The sequence below is a fragment of the Haemaphysalis longicornis genome, unplaced genomic scaffold (genome assembly GCF_048455015.1).
Source record: "Haemaphysalis longicornis isolate Haplotype H1 unplaced genomic scaffold, Haemaphysalis longicornis Haplotype H1 scaffold_6, whole genome shotgun sequence".
Lineage (NCBI taxonomy): Eukaryota > Metazoa > Arthropoda > Arachnida > Ixodida > Ixodidae > Haemaphysalis > Haemaphysalis longicornis.
The window spans coordinates 60,950,212-60,976,530 of NW_027526407.1; the positions used below are offsets into that span (position 1 = coordinate 60,950,212).

The 26,319-nt window shown below is 45.1% G+C and overlaps 1 protein-coding gene across 3 annotated transcripts in view; it reads left to right on the forward strand.

The window, feature by feature from the left end:
• Nucleotides 1–26,319, forward strand: part of LOC144142784 (glutamate [NMDA] receptor subunit 1-like) — a 128,711-nt gene that overhangs the window by 33,965 nt on the left and 68,427 nt on the right. The window lies entirely within an intron of this gene.

The following is a 26,319-nucleotide window of genomic DNA, read 5'->3' on the forward strand; positions in this document are numbered from 1 at the left end:
TTTAAGTTTGAGTACACTTAACTTAGGAGTTCAGAGTACATTTCGAGTTTGAGGACACTTTGAGTTCTGAGTATATTTTGAGTTCCGAGTACATTTTGAGTTTTGAGTACATTTTGAGTTTGAGTACACTTTGAGTTCCGAGTACATTTTGAGTTCAGAGTACATTTTGAGTTTTGAGTACCGTTTGAGTTTGGTACACTGTGAGTTCCGAGTACATTTTGTGTACTGAGTACATTATAAGTTTGAGTACATTTTGAGTTCAGAGTACATTTTGAGTTTTGAGTACATTTTGAGTTTGAGTACACTTTTAGGTCCGAGTACATTCTCAGTTTGAGTACCGTTTGAGTTTGAGTACACTGTGAGTTCCGAGTACATTTTGTGTACTGAGTACATTATAAGTTTGAGTACATTTTGAGTTCAGAGTACATTTTGAGTTTTGAGTACATTTTGAGTTTGAGTACACTTTTAGTTCCGAGTACATTCTCAGTTTGAGTACATTTTGAGTTTTGAGTACATTTTGAGATTGAGTACATTTTTGGTTTTGAGTCCGAGTGAGTTATGAGTTTTGCGCTCACTGTGAGTTTGAGTTTACTGAGCGCAGATATGCTGCTCAGCAATGAGTCCGAGTTTGAGAGAGCGGTGATTCGAAAATAAATTTGTGAGTGAGTTTGAGTGAGCCGCGCCAAATTGGCCGAGGTATGGTGGTCACGGTGTGTAGCCACCGCAGTCACGCCGCGTCACGCACTCAAACAGAGGCTTCGAAAAGATATCCGCTTGTCCCTCAATACAGACTTCCGGCCAAGAGTTAAGAGGATACTTTAACAAGAGGTTTGTATACGCAGACCCGTTGGAAACTCCTGGAAGCACTCACACTTGTATGCATGTCCCGATTATCTAAAATTGAATGTCATTGAACAAACCTCTGTTGAATTCATCAAGAGAGGAGTGACACGGGGAGGGGAAGCGCGTGAGGGATGGTAGCAATGAGCGCAGAAGGGTACCGCAGCGCGTGTGGCGAACCACTGCTTTCCACTTCCGACAGCTTTCTCGTTGAGTGGAACTGCTTTAATTTTTTTATTGGGTGAAAGCAGCCGTAGGCGGAGCTCGGCTCGGCGAGACACCTGATGCGTTGCCAAGGGCACGACGCATCTGCGGTCAAATGAAGGTCAAATTTACCGAGACGGCGAAATCGCTCGACGAGATTAGTAAAGCTTTTCTTTAATAAACAACAACGACACCTGTACCAAAACGCCCAGCCGCCAGCGACACCAATATACTTCAGTGCGCTGCTGTAGGCAGCCATCCCGCTGAACAGATTTGGCCCATATTTATGGCCCCGCTAGCCCAACTGTAGCCAACGAACCTAGACCCAACCCAAGGCCGGATGTCCAGGGTATGCAACCGGCATTTTCGCCTTCAGCGTGGCGCAACGCTTCGCCGAAAGCGAGCACCGGGACATAAGTTTCGGGCCGCATTCGCTTCGCCCACCCTATAAAGAATGTCGCTCTCCCGAGTTAATTACGTCAGCGCCGCGAGGCTAATGCGTAGCATGGTGAAGTACGCACCGGAGGTTGCTTCCGAGAATTTAGCCGCTGGAGAAGCACAGAAGTGGTACACGTATTTACTTTATTTACCGTAGGCCTGCAAATGCTTCAAATGAGTTGGTTGAGTGTAGGGCTAGCCGTCGGGAAGGAAATCGCCGAAACAGGTGTACCAGCGTTATTGCCTGATACCCGACTAGGAACAGTGTGGCTACAATTAGGTTTCAAGAAAGTTGAAAAAAAATGTTTTCTATTTATTTATTTATTTATTTATTTATTTATTACACATTGCTGTCTAAGGACGAAGGAGGGAAGTGATGACTACCAAGGAAGAGCAAATTGATATAATGGACGGGCAGGTGTCGTGAAATCTTGTGAGAACGTACTTTAGGCATTCAGATATTCAAGCCCACTGGACAGCCGCTCAGTGGTATAAACGGGCATAAAATAGATGCCAATAGCCGTACCAATAGGGGGGAAACACGGAAGAGCTTTTTACGCCTACAGTGAGATACGGCCTGTGCTTTGGCTTCGGAACGTTCGGAGCAGCCAGCTTTCCTCGGCAACAGGTTTAGGCTTACCGTGCTGGGCGGCTTCACTATCGGCGCGGCTGAAGATTTTATACTGTGCCATTACTCAGCGGGGACGAGAGTATCACCGCTTTCGTCCGATCGCGCTTGGAAATCTCAACCACGCTTGAGAAATCAGGTTTGGGTTCGAGCGGGGTCGGGTTCGATCGCGATTGAAACTGCCGTGTAGCGGCACGCGATCCGGTTTGAGGTCGATCCGGATCGACTCACTCGCAATTGAAACTGCCCGTGTGATGGGGATATAAGACCGAAATCAACTACAGAGGCGTCGACGCAGAAGAAAGTTGAGAATTTCTGTCGGTGGTTTTAAAATGATATGCTTTTGGCAGCTGGTTCTCGCGTCACGATAATTTCGCGCGGAGAAACGTGTCAATAATACTGACCGATTACTTTGATTTTATTGTCTACAAGACAACAAACCAGTAGTAATAGTCGCGCCATTGGACTTTCCATCTCAAAATAAAGTTTTGGGAGCTTTAAGAGCCGAAGCTAACACCTTGGGGAAGGTGCGATACTGAAGGGCTCCGGATTAATTTCTCCATACTGAGTATCTTTAACGTGCACTCAAATCTCGACACACGCGTGCTTTCCTCCTTCATCTGAAAGGCAGCGGCCGTGGCCGGTATAGAACCCACGTTCTTGAGTTCAGCAGCACAACGCCTTAGAAACTTAGCCATCGCGGTGCACGCGTCTTCGTTAGACCGCTGATTTCAACCGTTATGGGTTAGGAACTTACAAATAATGTAGGTCACTAACAAAATATACCACAAATGTTAAGCACTAGATGTCACTTCCCCAATGCGAAGGCTCGGGCCCAATTTTTTAAATAATTGCTGACGTTAATGAGCTGAAAACTCCGCGCGCGTTTGGCGCTGCCTGCCTGTCGATAGAAATTAGTGCCAGTTTAACTAGCGCTGTTCCTCGTTCATCCTTATTTATCGAGCAGAAAGTCCAACAGTCTTTCTTCGCCCAACCTTGCTAAGTGGAAATTTGCGTGCCGCCTGTTTGATCCAACGAACGGTAAGCCTCGTTACCGGAATTCGCCGAAGTACCTTGTCTCTTGCGTCGTGGGAGTAGTGTTCCCCAAGGAAAGAAAACTTAGTTTGCTTGACTAGAGCTCCGCTGGGGAACCGCTCGCATTCCGCTCTTGTTGTTCAGCACCGGAACGCGTTTGTGCGTAATCCGTTCCAGTTCGACTAAATCACGCACCGAACCGGTTCCCGAACCGGTTCGACAGCTTGAACCGGTTCGCGAACCGGTTCAATTATTATGATTAACGAAGTGCGAATTATTAGCGAAGTGGAAAAAGCAGTTTTGTATACTTTACATTCACCATAAAACTCGGGTATATTTTTCTTCACTCGAAATACTGTTTTTTTTTATAAATAAGCATGGTGCAATGCGGTTTGGGCGTTGTGAAAGCGTTGTCTGTTTCACTGAGTTTAAATACGAAAAAAAAAAAACTCGAGCATCTGCAGTCTTTCTTTACTTGTTAGTTCTTTCGCAGCAAGAGACGCAGAGCGGCCACTTAGCAAGCCTTTCCTGGAAACTTATTTAGGATGAAAGATTTAGTCGTGCGGATTTTCTTCATGTACCATGTCTTTCTGGAACGTAGTTCTTTTTTTTTTAATTTGAAAACAGCAGCAATTGAAGCGGCACGTAATTTAACCATGGGTTTGTACGGTCCTGCAAAACCTTTTAGAGGCGAACTCCCTTTGTTTGGAGAAGCTGAACAAAACTCTGTGAGCGTTAGCCTTAACCTTACTTCTGTGCGTGTGTGTCTTCCGGTATCTTCAAGTTTTCGTGGTCCTCTCTGTGTTTGTTAATACAGATGGGCACTTTGGCGTCTTCTTTTTCTTAGTATCCATTTTCGCCCTTTTGATGTACATTTTGACTAGCAACCGAGCCGGCTGCCAGGCTGATTTTCCCTCCCTCCATTCTTTTCTACCTTTTATATCAAAACTTGGAATCGTCGGCTGATAAGATCCATAAAACCTTTCCAATATATATATATATATATATATATATATATATATATATATATATATATATATATATATATATATATATATATATATATATATATATATATATATATATATATATAGACGTTTTCGTCAGTAAACCTTTCTTTTTTTGGGTGTTTTCCAGTGTGTCTCTTTCTTTACTTTCCTTATTTTCTCGCGCTCTTAGTGAGTTTCTTTTGTTTCCAAACTATATATATATATATATATATATATATATATATATATATATATACAGTATAAGTAAAGAGTCGGATACACAGCAAGAACAATAACAAACAATGTTTACTTACGTAGCGGCAATCGCCAGAAACATGAGACTACGAGAATACTTCTACGATCACCCCGCGACGGAAGAAGCCCGCAGAACCCTACCTAGCTATAAGCACTGGACCCCTCCCCCACAGCGTGATAGTTGCCTCGACATGTACATCAAAGCTGTCCAACGCGATGTGCGAAAAGCTTACCAAACACAAATTTCGTTCCACCACAACATGACTACCAACGAAAAGAAAGCCCTAGAGGAACTCGCAAGCTGTCCCGACATAATTATTAAAGGGGCCCTGAAAGGCGTTTTGAGCACACTAAATTGACTAGCGCAATCGTTAGATTGGGTCGTCAACATCATCTGTGCCAAGTATTACTCTTTTACGCGCAGCGGAAAGCTCACACTTTTGTTGCAAAGTTTGTCGCTTTTTTCTCACCCTTTCCTTCGTGTTTTTGGACGCCGCCATCTTCACATGTCTACATCATCGATTCCCAGATGTTCGTCATGGGCTAGACATACTGCTATTGGGCGGCTTTTTCACGCACTTCCGGCAAAGAGATCAGTCGTCTGCTCAGCGTCGGCTCGCCGGCTGATCTGCCAGCGGAGTGCCGGAGTGCTTGGACATTTTACGACAAACGAAACAAGTGTAAACAAACGCTTACCCGTTTGTATTGAATGCAACAGGGCCATAACACGACATGAATATTCTCTTACTTGAGTACGTTCCGTAAAGAAAGCGTTGAAGCCCCGTGGCACTTCTTTCTTGCAATCGCAGAGAACGCCCTGAGCCGAACGCCCGGGTTTGACGCATACATTTTATTCACCTTCCAAACAATCCCGAGATGCGTTTCGAACGAACACAACGTCACAACATGCGTTGCAAGTCAGAACAGCGATTGACAGACGATGGGTTGCCTCCTCCTGCCCCTCGTAAATTCGGCACTCACCTCGCGCGCGGTTTGCGGGGACGAACAGCAAGTCACTTAACTCTGGCGCACAAGCCGAGATGGCTTTTAGCCACGCCCACTGCACATACCCCATGCGAGGTTGAGTCGTACGCCGCTCGAGAAAGATAATCCAGACCATGGGAAGCACTATCCACCCGCAGAAGCACAACGTCGCATTTCATCGCGAAACAAAGGCGTCCACAACACACACACCATCGCCTCCTGTAATGCCAAACGCATCTCGCACTTCCAAATGGGAGTGAGTAGTATGCCTGCAGTGCCCATATGCCGCGAGGTGGGGCCCCAAGCTGAACCGGGATCACGCAACCGTAACTGACTTCTAGAGCGGTTTGTGCCTTGTTGCCAGGACAACCGATGTTTGATATTGTCAAAGAAATGGTGCTCGCTTCAGCGCGAGGAAGCTCAGAGCCGTGGCGGAGCATGTTTTGCCAACGTTGCCGCTCTCCACCACGCGCCGCCCCAAGCTGAACTGGCGTTTTGTGCACGGGTTCTGTATCAGTTTAAAATGTCTTTTTCACATGCCGCCGGCAGGAATTACCACCGCCACAAAATAAGACCCGGCACCAGCGGGGCCACATCTGATACGGCGCTTTTTGGATAAACAGTGCGCTGTGCATCCAAGGGAGCGAGCGCAGGATCCTCCTCGTGCGGCTGCGAGTTCGCCGCCGATAAAAAGTCACGCGCCGCCGATAGGAACTTCAGCAACGTACACCGCGAAGGGGCAAGGCCAGGCCGCCGCACACATGGGGCCAGATTTTTCGTTCGCTTTTCCAGCCTTGAGCGGTGTGCGGGATTCATGGTGTCAACAAAGCTTGCCCGTAGCAGACGGCTGTATGAGCAGCGCTATAGCGGAAGTACGTCACCGCCGAGGAGCGCAGCATCATGGGAAGCAAGGCTCGCTCGCCGTCAACAGCGGAGAGTAAGTTGAAAGGAGGAGGAAACGCGGCGCGACGATAATGTGCGGTTTTTGATTTACGATTTCTCAGCTAATACTCATCGCTTCAACGAAATTCTTGCGGGAGGAGATTGCTAATACATTGCTTTATTTGGTTACATGTACATCCACGCATCGGCGGAAGGTATTTCAGGACCCCTTTAAACCTGCCGACAAGGGAGGCGCAATCGTAATCCTTGACAAAACCGACTATGTTAACGAGGCCAATAAGCAACTATCAGTATCGACGTTCTATAAAGCACTTCTATCCCACTCAAGATTATAAGCAAATTGTCAAAGATAAACTTGCTGAGCTTGTTAAAAATAAAACAATAAATGAAACCACGGCTCGTTCCCTGATCCCCTTAAGCCCAGTAGCCGGTAAGTTCTATCTTCTCCCAAAGATTCACAAGGTGAACAACCCAGGGCGCCCCATTGTTTCTGGCATTGGCACTGTTACCGAAAACCTCTCGCGCTATGTGCATAATCTCATTTGCGACATTCCGCCCAGCTTTCCCTCCTTCATTAAGGATACCAATGACTTTCTCTCAGACATCTCAAAAATTGAAATTCCTGATAACTGCCTTCTAGTCACCCTTGATGTTGCGTCACTGTATACTAACATCCCCCATGAAGATGGCATCGCCGCAGTATCCCTTGCGTATGAGCAGTCATCGTGCGACAAACCTATCGATTCTTCTGCTCTCCAAACATTCCTTAGGCTTATTCTTGAACTTAACAATTTTGAGTTCGACGGAGTTCATTACGTGCAAGTCAGCGGAACGTCAATGGGAACTCGAATCGGACCTAACTACGCTAATATCTTTATGGCTCACCTCGAATAAAACTTTCTTGACACCCAAAATTTAAAGCCAATGTACTACAAAAGGTATATTGATGACATATTCATGATCTGGCAACACGGTGAGGCGGAGCTCCTCACCTTCATTGAGGCATTTAACCTAGCCCATCCTAGTATTTCCCTTGCTCATTCCTATTCGGAACACAGTGTACACTTTCTGGACGTCACCGTTACTACCTTCCAAGGTCGGCTTCAAACTAAACTGCATAGAAAACCGACAGACACGCGGCAGTATTTGCACTTCCGAAGCAGCCATGTCAGACACTGCAAGACAGCAATACCTTACAGCCAAGCCCACCGATTTAGGAGAATTTGCTCAAACCAAGCCGACTTTGACTCAAACTGTCGAGAACTCAAGACCGCCCTCCTGAATAAAAAATACCCGGAAAAAGTTATCGACGACGCTATTGTGCGAGCCAACCAATTAGACCGTAACGAAATCTGTAAGAAAAAAGCCCCGAATGGGAACCCGCAAACTAACTTAGTTTTAACCCACTCATCCTCCGCTCCAAGAGTGTCAACCGTGCTAAAAAAACATCACAATATCCTAGTGCAAAGTGACCGCTTAAGAAGCATATTCCCCGAACCACCACGCGTTGTCTACCGGCGTAATAAGAATTTAGGTGACTTTCTTACTAACTTTCGTATCAACCGACCGGCAACTACTGGCTGCATGCCCTGCAATAAACCCCGATGTAAAGTATGCCCACACATGACCACTACACAGCGCGCCACCAGCACGGCTTCAGACTACTACGTAAATATAAAAGGTAACTTTAACAGTGACTCCGCTTATGTCGTATATCTTCTAGAGTGCACTGTTTATAGGCAACAATATATCGGCCAAACTGAAACGCCCTTCCGAATACGGTTCAATAATCACCGCTCTCATGCAAAAAGCTGCCCTTATTTGCCCCTGTCAAGACATGTGAACAGTCCCGGGCATGCATTTGAACATCTTAAAGCAACGATTTTAGAATCCGCCTTCATAAAGCACCACGACCGCGAGGTTCGGGAATCTTATCTCATTTATAAGTTTGGGTCAGCCACGCTTGGAATTAATGAAAGTTACGGAAAACTAACGTGCTTATCCCTCGATTAAAATTAGCGGCTTCATAATTTTTATAACTATGTTCATTATTCCTACCCTCGAGTTTGCTATCAGAATTCGCAGAAACTCTCTTAATACAGCAGCTTTATTAGCCTAATGCGGCTCAACAATGCCATTTCTCCTGGGGAGGGAGGCCTCGTTCCCACCACCACTTAAGAATGTTTAACTCTTTGTGATCTATTCATGTTTAACCTTTTGTGACCCTACCTATTTCCTGTTCAATTGCTAGCTTCTGTGAAATGCTCTTTTGTGCCCCCTATCTATTCTCTTGACCCGCGGGGGGGCACACCCATCTTCGCTTCCCCCGAACCAGTCTCCGCAGTCACTGAATACCTTACTGTATACTCTTCCCCTTCTTTTCAAACCGCGGTTGTTCAGTTTCCCCCATTGTCTGAACTTGCAGCCCGCGCGGCATACGTTGACCCGTCATGGTGCAACCTTGCACGCTGCATTGTTAACACGACCCCTTTTTCTCTCTCTCGCTCCCCCCCCCCTTTTTATTTTTCTTGTTTGTTTGTTGATGTTGTAACATAGGCGTAGCCTGACTGTATGCACACTCCCCATTTCCGAAACATTTTCCGCTCTTTCTCACAGTTTTATGCAAACCTATATAAGAAATGTGTTAAAAATGTTTGCGACAGTAAAATCATGTAACTTTACTCTGATGAAGGCAAGTCCCGTTGCCGCTACGTAAGTAAACATTGTTTGTTATTGTTCTTGCTGTGTATCCGACTCTTTACTTATACTATTTCTGCGCGCTTTGTGAGTTTATCTTTCTCTAGATTTATATATATATATATATATATATATATATATATATATATATATATATATATATATATATATATATATATATATATATATATATATATATATATATATATATATATATATATATAGTCGTGAAGTAGAGTCCTTAGTTGCTGCAGGAATACGCACAAAGTAGAAGTACGCTCTTCGGAGACTTTATTTCCAACGTTTCGACCTGAGACAGGTCTTCCTCAGGTCTTCCTGAGGAAGACCTGTCTCAGGTCGAAACGTTGGAAATAAAGTCTCCGAAGAGCGTACTTCTACTTTGTGTGTATATATATATATATATATATATATATATAGAGAGAGAGAGAGAGAGATAGAGAGAGGTAGAGTTCTTTCTGATGAGGAAAGAGTGCGATGATATGAATACAATGAGCTGCGGCACGTCTTCCTTCTTTTCCCCTTTCTCGAGTCTCATTCCTTCATCAGCGGGCAGTCTAAATGCACATCTCGGTCACAACTTTTTTTCTGGTAAGAATTACAATTCGTTGGTTTATGCTCAAGCTGTATGCCTTTATGAACCTGGAAGGAGGCCAGGGAATAATTTGTCCTCTTCGTATAGTGTCGCCCAACTTGGAGCACATACTGAATAAATAAACCGTCACCAGCCCAATCAGAAGCTTTATCTCGCGTCAGAACAACAACAACAAAATGCTTTCTGTAGTGATACGCATGCCGGAAGTTCACTAAAGGCAAGGTCGATGCCGATTGGTTGGTATACATATTTGTTAGAGATCAGGCGGCGTCAAGGAAACTAAACGTATTGAGATTGTACGAGGTAAAAAAGGGTACTGCTATGCATGAACACACGGTACAGATACGCCTCAGGTATTGATCAAAATTTTAAAAGGATACACGCATAACGCTAGAAAACTCAGCATATATGCTTGCTTGCTCGCTTGTTTGCTTGGTCAATAAGCCTGTTGACTGTCAGATACTATGCATTCAAAGGCTCTCGGAGGGAAAGTTCAACTGTCATTTTACCGTACATTTACCGTCGTTTAACAATCAAACTATTAAACAGATTTTTAGGTGTCCTGTTTGCTGAGCACGAGGTCGCGGGTTCGATACGCGGCCGTGGGGGCCGCTTTTCTGATGGAGGCGAAAAGCAAAAATGCCCGTGTTTACGAGATTTCGGCGCACGTTAAAGATCCCCAGGTGGTTGAAATTAATCCGGAGCCCTCCACTACGGCGCGCCTCATCGCCTGCGTTGCGTCGGCGCGTTAAACCCTACAATCGATCAATCAGGTGTCCTGTTTGTTGAAATATCCGCGGAGTACTATCAAAATGCATTTGATTTAGCAAGCACAGCAGCGGTGCTGTAAGCCCTGAAAGACTAGAAAACGTAGAAGTCCTACGTAAGATTTCTAGACGATCAATATAAGGTATGTACGTGCAGGATAATCTTGAACAAGAAAGCAAGAAAGTTCAGATCAATACTGGAGTGCGACTGGGAGATACCATCTCGCCAAAGCCGTTCATAGCATGTCTGGAGGGGGTATTTTAGAAGCTTTTCTGGGAAAACGCAGGATTACGGACAGAGGGGAAATACTTGAGCCGTTTGATGTTTGCAGACAACACCGCATCTTGCTCGGTGATTGTGCAGAGCACCTGAAAAAAAAAAAAAGCTCGCACGGCCAACCCTTCTGCTGCAGAAACATGCAGAAGGATAGGCCGTGGGGCCACAAATAAATGCGAATATATCTGATACCCCTGCCACACGGGCTTATCGAAGGTCTTTGAACCGAATGTAATTTGACTCAAATGCTACCTTTGAACTGCTACACAATGTTTTTCAAACGCGTTTGGTTCAAATGACGATTGAGCCGGAGGAGTTCCTCCACCGACCTTTGAGGTTCTCAAAGGCCTTTGAAACGCGAACGTTCGCACTCTCGGGCGCAGTTCTCACACGCCGTAATTACGAAAACAATTGTTTACGGGTAAAACTTTAAAGTGCATGAGCCTAATCAGTTTTCGCTTGTTTTTTAAACTTAAACCTGCGCATTCGGACGGGACAAGGAAAAGAAGAGACAGGACTGGCGCAGACTCACAACTAGTTTATTGAAAAATGGAGCACTCTAATACATCCCACATTCCGCAGCATTGCGTGGCTTGTGAAAGCAAGCCATGCTAGTCAGTTTTTACTCTGACGAAGGTGCTGAGCAAAAGTACAGAACAGGTGGCAAGGGAATTATTGATTGAATGATTGATTGATTGATTGATTGTAGGGTTTAACACGCCGACGCAACGCAGGCGATGAGGTGCGCTGTAGTTGAGGGCTCCGGATTAATTTTGAACCCCTGGGATCTTTAACGTGCGCCGAAACCTCGTACACGCGGGCGTTTTTGCTTTTCGCCTCCATCAGAAAAGCGGTCGCCGCGGCCGGGAATCGAACCCGCCTTGGCCACTGAGCCACCGCGGCGGGTTGGCAAGGGAATTAATCGAGGCCTTCTTCATTCGAAAGCATGGTGAATAGTGTGTAAGTGAACCATCGATATGACCCGCCGCTGTGGCTCAGTGGCTAAGGCGTTGCGCTGCTGAGCACGAGGTCGCGGGTTCGATTCCCAGCCGCGGCGACCGCTTTTCTGATGGAGGCGAAAAGCAAAAACGCCCGTGTGTACGAGATTTCGGCGCACGTTAAAGATCCCCAGGTGGTCAAAATTAATCCGGAGCCCTCCACTACGGCGCACCTCATCGCCTGCGTTGCGTCGGCGCGTTAAACCCCACAATCAACCATCATCGAACCATCGATATCTTTGTATGGAAATGAGTGTGAATTTCTAAACTGTTATATCATGTGATAAAGGTGGTGACATGTGTGCGCATGTGCTGGTGTGGGTATATTAGCATGCTCCATTTTTCAATAAACTAGTTGTGAGTCTGCGCCCGTCCTGTCTCTTCTTTTCCTTGTCCCGTCCGAATGCGCAGGTTTAAGCATGAACATAAACCAACTAGCCCAACAACATGCTTTACTCGCTTGTTTTTGTTTTCTAGAACTCGATCCGCGATTACAGGTTATCTTGGTACTCTCTACACCAGCGGTGCGATAAAATACCAAAAAAGAAACACTGGCGGCTTTGTATCCTTTTCTTGGTTGTTATAAATTTTATTGTTAACAGTTTTATTGAGTTCTTGGCTCTATTTACCTTTACAATTAAAATTTTTCTCAAGTCACGAGAACGAAACTGGGCGGCATTGGCGACACGAAAACATGGCGGCTGAACGCGGAAACTTGTCAAGTGCACTTGATAAATCTCGCATAGATCGGCGGAGCTCCTTCAAGTTTAAAATATATTTGAAGTTTTGAACGCCATTCGACTCAAATGTCTTTTCAAACACTTGTTCAGCGCACGTATAAAGTAATGATAAATAGGCACGCGGAAAGCATCCTCTTTAGCTCAAATATTGCAATGCCAGAACAAGCATAATTTCATAACTTAATTGGACATGTTGTCAGTGCTTATTCAAACCACGAGATGCAAATCCGGAGCAGAAAAGGTATGGGCTGGTGGGCACTTGGCAAGAACGCCCAAATAATAAAAAGTAAGCTACCTCCATCAGTGGAAAGAAGAATATACACAATAGCTAACATTGTATAATTATAGCCCGGCCGCTCGATGGACACCTTGTTTCCATCGAGCGGCCCTGATTAGGTATTGGGTCTTTTTTTCTTTAGCGTCCGGTTGTTATGCATTGGCTAATGTTGCATAATTAGAAGCCAGCTTGTTATATTTTTCTTTCTACTTGCCGTATATTATGCATCAGCTAATTTAGTATGTTTAGAAGCCATTTTGTAACCTTTTTTTTATTTTACTGCTTTTATCACTGCCTTACTGTATGTAACCACTCCCATCTCCAATGCCTCATTGCCTGAGGGTACTGTAAACAAACAAACAAACAAACAAACAAACAAACAAACAAACAAACAAACAAACAAACAAACAAACAAACAAACGAACAAACAAACAGACAATAAATAAATAAATAAATAAATAAATAAATAAATTGCAGTTCTCCAAAAATAAAAAAAAAATGCGTGCGGCCGGTGATGACATATTGAGCGAAAACTTGTGTCCTTACTAAACAACTAGAAGAAAAACTATGTTAGCTCCACGGGTCATAAAACTAAGGACGGTATAGGTATCGCTCAAGGACAGTGTACGAGCTTGCAGGATGAGAGAACAAACTCGAGTAGAAGATATCATACTTCAAACTAGGAAAAAGTAATAAACTTGAGCTGACCATGTAGTTAGACGAGATGACAACCGGTGCAACACTAGCGTAAGGGAGTGGCTACCGAGGGACTGGTGTAGAAGGAGGGGAAGGCCACTAACCCGATGGAGGGATGAAATGGGGAACATCGGGGGTAAACTGCGGAGTCGAGTAGTGCAGGACAGGAGTGTTGTAAGTCAATGGGGGAGGCCTTCGTTCAGCAGTACACCTAAACAGGTTGATGAGTATTATGATATGATGGTGATGAGAGCTGTCAGAGAGTAATTAGAGTTTGAAGGACTAAAATGAGCCATAAATACTTGGACACAATAACACGGTACACAAGACGACGCCAGGCAAACAGCTCCAGCTTGACTTGTTAGCCCAGCATCGTTTTGTATGCTCTGTTCTTGGGTCCACGCCTTTTTGGCTGGTTTTGTTACTTCTTGAAATCATAAACCAACAGGACCAGTTTTCTACCATGCGGCCCAGTTTTCAGCATTGACAAAGACTACTTTCTGACGAAGGCAAAGCTTTAACAGTAATTCCTTTCAACAATTGTCGCTCATCTTTTTCGCATCGACTCAAGCTTGCATAGACGCGTGTTTTTCTGCTGGAGATCGCGGAAGGGCAGCTTCGCGACCCGGGACACACTAACCCTCACGCTTCTTCATCCTTCGTTTTCGCGTTTAATATATTTCAAATTCTCAAAACGCGGCCGTTGCCCTTTTCGTCTTCCGAAACGCACATGTATCGTAGAAACCCCAGGCCCGTTCCCGTCTTCCGCGCCGTTACTCTGGAGGCGGCAGTCATGCAAAGGCATCGTCGTGAAGGCACTGTTCCATGATTTATGCCTCTCCTGTGGCGTCAGGCGGGGCTGCTGCTTTCTGCGTCTGCCCCGGTGGCACGCTATGGCTCGTTTCTTTGCTACGGCTTGTTTACTTGCTATGGCTTGCTTACGTGTTCTTCCCTTGCGCTGTTAGCACGGAACATGCCGCCATTGGGAGTTCCGTGTTGCTGCACCGTGCTCTCCAACTTTTCGTCATCCGTGCCGGGACGACTAATGGTTATCCACGCTCTCGCATGCTACACGCACTCGCGGACATCGGCTGAGTGCGCTTTAATGGACGTCGCTCGCCGCAAAAAGGCCGTTGGGGTAGGAAAGACAAGAAAATGGACGATACGTTTTTTGCCTCAGTGATGAAAGCGCGGCGCCATTTTGAATAGCAACCGAGAATCCCTGAAGTGCGCTTCGACTGCCCGAAGCCCATTTCGCTTCCTGGCATGAAAAAGAGAGGTGTTTTTCTTCTTCGACTTGCTTTATTTTTAATTTTTAAAAATATCATCAAGCTTTCGTTCGCATAGTTGCTCTCCACTCGATTTACCTTTCCCGCGGTAAATAGATTAAGTTAGACTTAACGGGCCGCACGTGTGAGGTTGGGGGCTTTGTTGGCCGTGTGAAAACGGCAGCTTGAAAGGAGGCGCTTTCCTCGGCATAGAAAAGCCGGCAGTTGCGTTGAATGCGATGTCGGCGGTGCTTTGTGTTCGGCACTCGTTGCCGTCACTGCCGATTCGCAGCCTGGGTCAGTTTTCTTCGTTTATTTGCTTCCTGTCGTCCTAAATCCTTTTCCCGAATATCGTTTTACGCCTCGTTGGGCTGCGTACAAACCCACTTGCAGACGACGCTAGACTATGAGTTAAATTTACTTTGGGTTGAACAGCAGGGTGGTAAGATTCTGGTATTATGCTTGAGGGGAGATTTCTCTTCTATGCTTTAATTCAGCCTTCTTCAATTACCCTGACAAGAAAGACTCCATTGTGATTCTTCGCTATGATTTTTGCGAAGATGCATAAGAGCGCTCGATTCAAGGATTAGGAACATAAAGCTGGCGACAATTTAATAAAGCACAGGTAACAGTTTTTATAGACTAGGAAAAAGAGCTAAAAAGGGTTAGAGCTCCGAGAAAGTGTAAACAAAGAAACACGTTTGTTTTTAAAGCCGTCACGTCTGTGCGAGCGCAGGGAACATTTCGGGACGAAGGCTTTCTAGTTATTGCTACTATATATTGCCGAAACGAGAAAGCTTTTCTGCGAATAGACACTGGCTTAACGAGGCACGAACTTAACCTGGTCAGGGGCAAATAAATCGATTGTCACAGATTAGAGAGACGTAAAGCTTAAGTGTTCGGACATGGTTGCTTCTGCAGTCGTAAAAGAGAAAAAGACAATAGAATAAGAGTAAAATATTCGCATTTTGTTGTATGTGCCTTTATTTTTTGCATGTACGTGCCTTTTTACCAAGTGCCCCGAATTGATGTTCCTTTTACTTCAAAAAGGGGAGAGTTGGCGTGCTTTTATGTTTGCTTTTTTTCCTTATTACCTTACTAGACGTGTAGTGACTGCGTTTTTGTTGAATTTGTAATACAGTTTGTATATCGACGCGTCTAGACGGGCAAATAATAATGGACGAGGGCAACAGAGGCAGGCTTTAACACCAGATACATTTAACGCAACATTGAATGAACATAACTCCATGTGCAGCTTTCCGCTCATGGCAGCCTTTTCAGCAGTGATTACTCTGTAGTCAGTTAGCGAAATGTAAAGTATTCTAGCGCTGCTAATATTGGGGCTGAAAAATTGCTTTGTGCACTGTTCCAAGTCTTGCACGTTGCGCGACTAAGCTGTAGAGTCATAGAAACTATCCCGTGCAAATGCATGGGGCGTAAGATTGGACAGCGAATCACACAAAAATATTCAGAATGTTGGCAACTTATTTTGGAGTTTTCATCTCCACGTTGACTGGTTGCTTTATGCCGAATATCATTTTCCGGAAGTGGTTTAGCTAGGTTCTTGACAGGTTGGAATTTCGAGCGAGGAAGCTTGCTATGCAGCAAACAAAATCACACAAACCAAAGGAAAGTCCTAAACAAAAAGTAATAATTAATTACCATGAAAACTGAATGGTCCGCTGCTAAAGTCAATACAAAGTCCCACAGTAAAAAGTCTCTGACCGAGCCTACCTTAAGTCACCGCTGCGGACGTAGAGAAGTTGCAGCGCAAATGGGAAGAGCTAGTTCCACGTGCTGTGGCCCCGATGTAGTGCGACCAGCCTAACTTTTATCTCTCAAAAGTTGGTGCTTACATTTCTAGTCCCTTAATATACGTGAACTCCTACTTCGAAGCGCCAAATGGGGACGTAAGAGCGCTTGTCGACGGTTTGCTGGCGCTACGCACGGCACTTGGCCGTCGCGGCTGGGGCCGCCAAAGCGCAGGTTGGCGGTGCATCAAGGAGAATGGACCGCTGTTGACGCGTTGATTGTTGATAAGACGATCACAGTGTCTGCCGCTCATGAACACTACGATCTCGTGAAGCAGTTGGACTGATTAGGGCTACTGTACCCATCGATATTTGTTCTAAATGCTGTTGCTCACAGCTACGTTGTCGTAGAACACCTCGCTACGCAGCCAGAACTCCTTTTAATCCCCAAACAGCGCCAGGTCGTCACGAAGCTGAGAGTGCAACTGCTGGCCAACGAAGAACAATCTGACTTGGACGCCTGTGAGAATGATCACACGAGCGAAGCAGTGCTGAAAAACACAATGTGCGGTGCAGCACAAACATTTTGCTGAGTAACTTCTGGGGCAAACCTAACGACAGACTTGTCGACGCTCCCGATCAGTAAAAAACAAACGAAAGCCGTAACCCTCCAGAACAAACAGGTGTTTTGCTCCTATAATTTTCTTTGCGTTAAATTTCTTTTAAAGTGCGCGCATGCTTAATCTTCCAAGAAAAAAGTTTCTGCGCGGTGCAACTCTGCCAAGCCGCTCTGGAACAGCGCTCCGAAGTTTTATCAAGCCGCCTATATATCGTGTGACGTCACCGAAAGAAAGCTAAGGCCTTCTCTTTTTCCAGTCGGTGTTGGGTCAGCCCGCTCTCTCCCAGGATTGCGGAGCGACGTCGGTGCCCTGACCCCGTCACCATTGGCTTGGTTCTTCGGAGCTTTGTTGTCCCCTTGTGCAGCTCCTTCCTGGATCTCTCTTCCGTCTTCTTCCCTGGCTGTAGTTTCTTGCTTGCATCATTTTAGATGCGACTACATCTCATTCACTCGCCTTGTCCCTCCATACGGCGTTGTTGTTGTCCGTCCACACCCCTCCCCCATTCTCCTCGCCGAGCGAGCTGCGCTCTCCGCCGCTCACCCCCTCTCCTCTCCGATAGCGAACACTCTCTCGCGAGGGGCATTGGATTGGATTCGATTGGCTTGGCTTGGCTTGGCTTGGCTTGGCTTGGATTGGATTTGGATTGGATTGGATTAAAGTGGATTGTGTTGGATTGTGTTGCGTCATAGCCGCGCCACGTTGCGTCATAGCCGCGGTGGTTCCAGCACCGCCGTTTCGATTTCGGGCACGTGCATAGACTTGATCTTCGCTGCAAATTGCACGGTGGTACCGTTACTTCACCATCCACTACCCGTACACTTTAGCGACCACAAGGCCGTCATCGTTAACGTTACGCCGCGTGTTAAATAAGGAATACATCATACGCGTTCCTCACACGTTTCACGCAATTAGAGAATCAACCCAGCGGAAACACCAAGTGAACCCCCAAGATGCGTCGCATCTCCACAGGGTTCCCCTCGCTGGAAGGTGGGGGTAATTTTTTTTTTTCTGTTATCGAGGCATTTCTTCATTGGCCTAATTCCCTTGGAATCACCCGTCCGTTCCCAATTCGCTGCCGCTCTTTAATATTTTGCGGGGCATCGTTCAATTGGCTCTGTTACTGGCGCCGCATTTAAAATTTCCGGCTTTGTGTTCCTTTTGGCGCTCCTCTTGTCTTCTTGTAAGCTCCTCTTCTTTGCTGTCTTCGAAGGGGTTTGCCCCTGACTCATGACAATTATATTTGTTCCATTTATAACAGCAGAGCGGTTAAGCCACCAACGAACAGCAAAAATACCAAGAATATACCGATTGCACGTGAGCGTGCCTCTCGTGAGAAGCGCCCGGCGTCGTCCAGGCTTGCGCGTGGCCTTGCGCCATGTGAGGCGCTCGCAAAAAGAAAATAAAAAATAACAAGCTAAGAAAATACCGAGCGCACGTGAGCGTGCGCCTCGTGACGAGCACCCGGCATCGTCCAACTCGACCCAACTCGACCTGGTGGATCATCCAACTGCTGCTTTATCAGCAAGAAGAACGAGAAAATAGAGAAGGGTGAACGTGCCTTCAAGGCTTCAGTACCTCACTCAGCTCAATTCCAGCGAAGAGATACGTGTTTTAACGCAGAAAACGCAAAGAGTATTTAGAAAACTTTTAAATTTCGCGCTACTGTGACGTGTTACGGGCACGAGTGACGCCGTAAGGGCCAGTACTAAAACAATTTTGAGGGTGTAAACTGCACGTTAGCATCCAAGTGACGCCATCAAATGGAACTAGAGGCCCCAGTACAATAGTAGAGCCGTGCGTCTTAGCGATAGTTTAGATCGAAGGCCGCCTATTGCACAAACAAGATTCTGTGACGTCATAGAAAATTACCGCTGCTTGACATGTTTCTTTCAATATTTCATTTCATTTTATTTCAGCATTCTTTAACAAAAAACAACACGAATGCTAGGGAAGAACAAAAAGCTGCCATGCAGCAGCTTGACAAAGTTAAGTTCAGTTCAGTTCAGTTCGTTTATTCACCAAAATAGATCTAAATGAATATACATGGATTCCTGGGCTAAAAGTTGTATAAACAACTTGACTAGGGCCCAGGCGATTCATGGCGCGGCATACAAGACATTGCATATAGGAAAAAAAATATTAGGAACAAGTGCAATATTTTTTTTTTAGATGTGTATGATATAAACAACAACAATAAAAATTGCAGTAGATATCACAAAACATAGCATATAACAAGAAGGATACTGAATGAAACATTAGCAAAGATCACTGTTCGTGAGCAAAATAAAAGAAAAAGAAATAAGGGGACAAGCAGATGTACGTAACTTAGTACAATGCAGCAGTGACGGATAATTGTTTGAATAAGTAAACGTATAAGCGGACAAAATACAAAGAGAGAGAGCGGGTTTTACCTCCAACATAACAAACAACTACTAAAAACATAAGCGCAGACACTGGCAAAACAACTGAAACAGGAAGAACACCATAAATAATTCAACTCTCATCAAGTAGTATCAAGTCTACAAAATATCGATGGAAGGCCCCTGAGTTTGGCAATAGGACCATTGACAACGAGCACTGAGTTTGGCAATGGTCACACACGCAAGAAAAGAAGCCAAAAATTTCTAATTACTCCACTAGCAACTAAATACACAGGAATACATAGTTCTACGTAAATGATGTTACCAGGACATACAAGTACAAGAGGAATTTCACATCGAATTCCGCAAACAGAATTACACACACTCTAACGATTGGAAGCAAACAAAATAACCGCTTTAACATCACTTAGAACGCAATGTGCAAGAAATTAGACGATCGTTAGCCAAACACTGTAGAAAAATGGTTATAACTTACAAAATTATGTTCTCAACTCCGTAAGGTTGTAATTTGTTAAATGTTTTTATTCATTAACAGTGTATGGTAATTTGTGCTGCAGTGACTGTAATACCTCCATTATCTGTTCAAAATTCGCGATAAACTACGTAATATTGTTATCGGAACAAAGCAGCCTTCTTAACGAACGGAACTTGTATTTTATCTTCACGGCCTCTTTTGAGAAACGAGAACAACGTCGAAGTATAAAGCGTATTCTTGCTCGTCGCCCACAACACAGTTTCCACGCGGGCTTATCACAGAGCTGTTGAAAAAGGGGTGATCACACCTTACGAAAGACGCCCATCGCTGTAATTAATTAGAGTGTCGAGGCTATGGAGAGAGGCGCAAGTTTTCATTAATCCCCCCCGAGAACAACGCCTTCCCGCTTTGAACGCTGAAACTCGCTAGACCCGCATGGTTCACGCTTGCGCCGAAACTGTTATTTTTCTTATGAGAAAATATTTGCATAGCATGTCTTGGTAAAGCGTTGTGTGAAAAGGGAGCTGCTCATAGCCCTGCACTTTTTAAAGGCGTCCACCGAAATTATCGGCGGTTAAATCGTAGCGCAGACGATAAATCTTTAATTATTTTTATCTGGTATGTACTAATTTAAAAATAATTATTATTTATTTCATTTACTCGTAATTGTATGAACGGCCAGGACGTCTCAATTCTCCTGCCAAAAGCCCTTGCACTTGGGTCGATGGTTTTCTGGCATTCTTACCCAAGAGATCCAGGTAGTCCAAGGATGCTCAAGTTTGAACGTACTGCCAGACCTGTGAATTGGTCGCGCAGAAAATAGCGATCAAGCAAGCATTTCTCCTCAGCGCTAGCTTATTGTACTTCAGCTTTTTTTGTGTGTCTTGTCGTGCCGCGAGTGCCTCTCGCTTTTATGGTGTGCCATGGGTTGACGTGGGCACGTTTCAGAAGAAGCGTAAGCAGCCTTTAAAGGTGCTCTAAATAAAAGAAAGCCACGCCATTATTAAGTATTTAAAAAGATGAGGAGCCAGAGACGTCGGTATTCAGCTTTCTATTATTGTCCTCCTTCTTGCTTCAACTCAACTTTCTATAACTTTTCTTGCAATGCGGGTGTCACAAAGCCCCCTTAATGTCCTTTGAGGATTTCACGTAGAGGAATATTCTTCAAATGGAGAGTAATTATTTTCAGCTCTTGCGCCGCGTGAACACCGCTTTTTAGAACATCTAGATGTTGTTAGACGATTACATGAACGAAGGGATTCCGTACTCCTTTTTTTGCTGCAACATGCAAAACTCATTGCACGGAAACAAAAAATAACTATGCAACGTGAAGGGAATATCAGTTGCTTTTTTTTACAACTCAACATTCGTTAGCACTTGGAAGTCTGTTTCTTTTCTCTAAGTTTGTTAGAAATGGGTACTTTCTTGGTTGAAAAAACGACGCCGTATCGTAGAACACGCTTGGCAGCTAAGACTTGAGCTAATTTAGATCGTCATCCTTCAGTTAATAGTAAAAAGAACAGCCCGAGACTTTACAGGATGCTCCCCTTAGCCCCTTCATCTAGAAACTGAACCGTGACGATATTATCATCCTTGTCTTTAACCTCGCAAAAATGAAGAAATATAAATTAGGGGAATATCTCGTGCACATTCCTTGTAGGCGCACAAAGAACCCTCAGTTGGTTTATTTGCGACGTTATGTGGGCAGAAATGCATCTTGCTCGTTCTTGTCGATGCCTGTGCATCAGATGCCGTATAAATTCTTCTTATGGGGGTTGTCCAAAACACTTCTGTGGACCTGTGTGTTTGCCTTCACTGTACGCGCACAGGCTTAAGGGGGACTACTTGACCCCTTTCCCATGGAAATTACTAGTTCATGACCCACTGGCTTAAAAAGCACCATGTACCGTTACGAAACGTTTTACAAATACATAGAAATGTTCGTAACGGTCTAATTTGCTTTTGGTATCAATCACTTTTTTACTGATATAAAATATAAGAAACGCATTTTTATTTATCCAATTTTAACCAGATGGCGCTTGCTGTCAAGCAAGCAAGAGTTTTATTTTTTGTTTCAGTACAGAAGTGGCATATCCATAAAATAAGAAAACTAGGCCATTCTGAACATTAATATGTATTTGTAAAGCTTTTCTTATTTGTGCACGATGGATTTTAAGCCTGTTAGTCGTTAAGTAGCAACGACTCACGGGCTGTTAATGTTAACATAGGGATGTTTACAGGTGAGTCTCCCTTAAAGAGAAACGAACACAACGGACAAGCCTGGTTCATTAGAAAAACTGCTTCGTCCCTATTGCAAAAATGCCAAGTTTACCTCAACTTCGAACAAATACTGGAGATATTAAAGAAACCCTGCGACACCTTGTCCAATTTTTTTTCGAAATTTTAAATGCTAGCGGAACGTAGTCATCCCACATATCCAGCACATAGATAAGGGGCCGCAAAGTACCGCAGTCAAAAATTACTCTTCTATGCCCTTCAGATAACTTAACTACTTGCTCAAAAGATTTTTCTCTCTTTCCCAGTTTTGGTGTTCTTCGAACTCAGGAATTACTCCACTACGGCGGTGTAGCGGCTATTGGGCGACTTTTGTTGTGGTTGTTGTAGCAATAAGCAAATTTGATAGCCGCTTTAAAAGCAAAGCCCCAAAAGCAAATCAGAAACGGAAGGCATATCTGATGCGACGAGAAAATCCTGCAGTCCTGCTCCGTGCTGGCGATAACGATAGCTTCCAGTGCTTCCATACGCTAAGGAAAAAGTGAAAGTGTTTATCGGAAGTGTTGCAGAGTTCCTTTAACGAAAGCAGATGAAGCAGAGACGACTCCTCCGCGTCGATGACGTCGACATCAATGACCCCACAGAATCTGTGACGTCGACATCTATGACGTCACGTAATCTGGTTTGTGCGACTGGCGGCCGCCAGCTGAAGCCACCGCCAAGACTGGGATATTTCAGTGAGGCCTCTAGTTCCATTTGTTCATATCACTCGAATGCTAATCTTCAGTTAACACAGTGATAACTATGGCTTTGGTGCTGGCCTGTATTGCGTCTCTCCTGCCAGTATTGCGTGACTGTAGCGCGAAATCTGAAAGATTTTCGACATTGCCGGCGTTTCTCGGTAAAAAAAAGTCTTTCGTCGCTGAAACATAGCAGAGTGACTTTTCAAAGTGCATTTCTGTCAGACTGTACAAAGTTCTGTTTTATCTTCATGGCCTCGCTGGTCCGGAGTGACTGGACTCACAACAGAGGCGGTAAATAAAGTTTTTTCCTCCTCCTTTTTCGGGGCCCCTTTTATATCACTTAGGGTTGGCCTATGGTCCGCAATAAAGGAAACACACGGTCAATAAGAGAGCCCTACCCCTTTCAGGAAAACCTACTCAGAGGTTGTTTTATTTTTTGCTAACACAGTTATATTCACTAACATAGCTGGTCCAGCTGTCAAACCTGCTGAGGTGTAGCATGTTGCTGCCCCAATTTTCTCCTACGTTGTATGCATCTCGGGCAAATGTTTACTTCGGAGAGCCCTAGAGCGAGTACACAGGACTAAAAAGAAAAAAGGGGGATTTTATCGCAAGGTTGAAGCTCGACCTGCCTTCCCTTTCTCGTCGCCACTTGTAAAAAAAGAAACACGCGTCGTCCTTGCTCCAATATCCCCAAGTGCTTCTCTTTTTCTCAGCATCCTTCCTTGGTTCTTGCGAGTGTTCGTCTCATCCGTTTCGTCGCGACATAAACTTGCACTCTTCCGAAAAGATGCCTCCGAGAGAAGCCACGCGAGCCCTTCCTCGATTGCGAAGATCCATCCACATCGGCTCCTCGAGAATCTCATACAAAATTCAAGCCACGGAGACACAGGACGCGAACCGGGCGGAAAAACATGGCCGTCTTCCACTTTCGCGAATCCCTCGACGGCTTCTTTGAAGGTGGGCCCTTCCAGCATCAAGCTTGCCCTCGTATAGATTAAACCCGGCCGGGAGAAGCCATTCCTTCCTCCCTCACCCCTTCCTTACTCTCTCTCTCTCTCTTTCACTCTCTCAACTTCCCCTGTATCACCGTGCCTGCATACTTACTTGAACTCGTCTTCTTTGTTTTGACCAACACGTTTTGTCCCTCCAAATCGCGCATGCGCGCGGGAGAAGGGCAACGTGTTTTTTTTATCTTGTTTTATTTACCTCCCTAACGTTGCACGCTTTAGTGGAAACATATACGTGCGATGAAGCCCCATTTATTTCTTAAATTCTCCTTCCTAAGAAGCTCTTGGCGCATGCAACCCCCCTCTCAAAGGAAGCCGGGGAAAATGGTGCAAGAAACAAATGTTGCGAAACAAGGTAAACAAACAAGAAGCAGTCAGTGCATGCTTCGCCTCGTAGCAGGTTGGACGAGCGAGGAAAAGGGCTTTCAGGAGCCATCTCCCGTTGCGAATTTATGAGGTCGAATTTTTTTAAGGCGCGACAGGCTTAAGTGGCCATTGTGCGAAAAAGCGGCGTTGTTGTCCGGTACCCAAAATGGCCGCCGCCTCCAAGAATTAAAAAAAGAAAAACGCGTGAAAAAGTATAAATTTTGGACCAAACGGTAGATGCGGATTAATGTCGGTTAAGTAAATCAAAATACCTTGAAATGAACATTTGGTACACTGGAGTTTGTGTCAGAACCGAACTCTGGTCTCCATAGCTTAAGCAGTGATGTTCCGTATACTGAGGAGAAATATTCCCATTTGTAGGTTCAGGAATTCCCTATTTTTAGCGCTTTTTCCCCTACATGTTTGCCAAGAATTGTCTGCAACATTCCGCGCGTATCCTTTCGGCACCTCATAGGTATTTACGTGGTTTCTTTGAAGGTTTTGGCCATTTGCCAGCGCCACCTGTGTCTACTTTACGTTGCCTTCCGGGCGCACACGTCGTTCAGACAATCAGAGTTTCCGCGTGAATGAAATTTTACGTAATCCGCGCAGCAGCATTTGACTCTGCATTTCATGTTTTGTACCAAACAGCATGCTCACTTTGCATGCTAAACTTCCAAGCTAAAATTGGCCGTATGAAAAAGAACGAGACATGTTTGTAAGTCGAGGTAATTTTAGCTCAGCGCCGGGGCTGCTGGCACCATCTCTCATTGACGGCACGTGGACTAAGGCGCACCCGGAATACTTTTCTGTATACTTCAAAGCAATGCATACAAACAGGCTTCAGCCCTTCTGCCGCTGCTGCTTCACGCCTTACTATACTCGGGAACAGGTTAATAACGGCAATTGCTCATCTACAGTATCACTCCGCCTCAGCGACGGACCCGGATGTCAACGGGAGCGCGCGTATTGAAAGGAGACTGCTATGAATGCGTGATATCGTCTGACTTTTCTCACGTAGTTTGTTTATCGTCCCTGCAGCAGTTTATAAGCATATTAAGTCCATAAAGTTATGAAAACGTCTCGTGCCATCTTCAAAATATTCCCAGTAACGTACTACTTGCGTCGCGCGGAGTAACATCCGGCTGTGGGGATGAGGCACAGCGGCAACTTACGTTGCCGTTATTAAGTTGTAACCGAGTATAGCGGGTTGCCATGGGGTATTCTTCCCGCCATGTCGCCTCCTGTTTTATGAACATCCATTCCAGTTCACAAAACAGGATGCTTGTGGCTTGCGGGAACACAACTGCGGATATGTTAACATGAAACCGACAAACTGTTAAGGGATCCCTAAAAAAACACAGGAATAAATGATGCGAAGTCCGGTTTACAGACGTCAATTTTCCTTTTGTCTCCACGACTCCTAAACTTCCCTGAATCAGTTTAAGATTCCTTTTTTGCCTTTTAGCGAAAATTACAGCCGGAAATTCGCCGAAAATGGGAAAATTCCCTGCATGGTACATCACTGAGCAGGAGCGTTGTACGGTACCACCACGCTGGAGTCAGTGTCCTGCCTGATGCGCTGACGTCATATCACGTGACAGGTAAACGCGACAGCACATGAGTAAAACAATCGCAATTCAGCCACGAATGGCTCTGATTCTGGGGAGACTGTGGCGTCAAGTGTCCCAGTCTGACTGGCCAAGTAATTCGTGCAGGAAGGCTAAGAAACGAAAGGGAAGAAAGAACACTCAGACGCGATGAATAGCAGTGAAGAAGTGTGACAAGTATCGCCACGGGAAGCCGTAATGTTTGCACCTATAAAGCACGTAAGCAGACTTAGGCGTCCGGAGGAATTTTGTTAATTCGGAAGCTTAGTTTGTCCGTAGCGCTATTACAATTGGTGGAGCCAACCCGGAGAAAACAACCGCCGCCAAGCGAAGCTTTGTACTTTGTCTGGTACGCTGAAATCATCACCTACATGTTTTACGGTGGATGTAGATTTCTTCGTCGTCAGAAACGCCGCGCGAAGGTGTCGTAACCATGTGATCCACCTTGACCGTCAGATTTACATTCGCGGTATGCACAGTGAAGAAGCTCTTGCTGACCAGCACGTTGTTCTAAAAAAC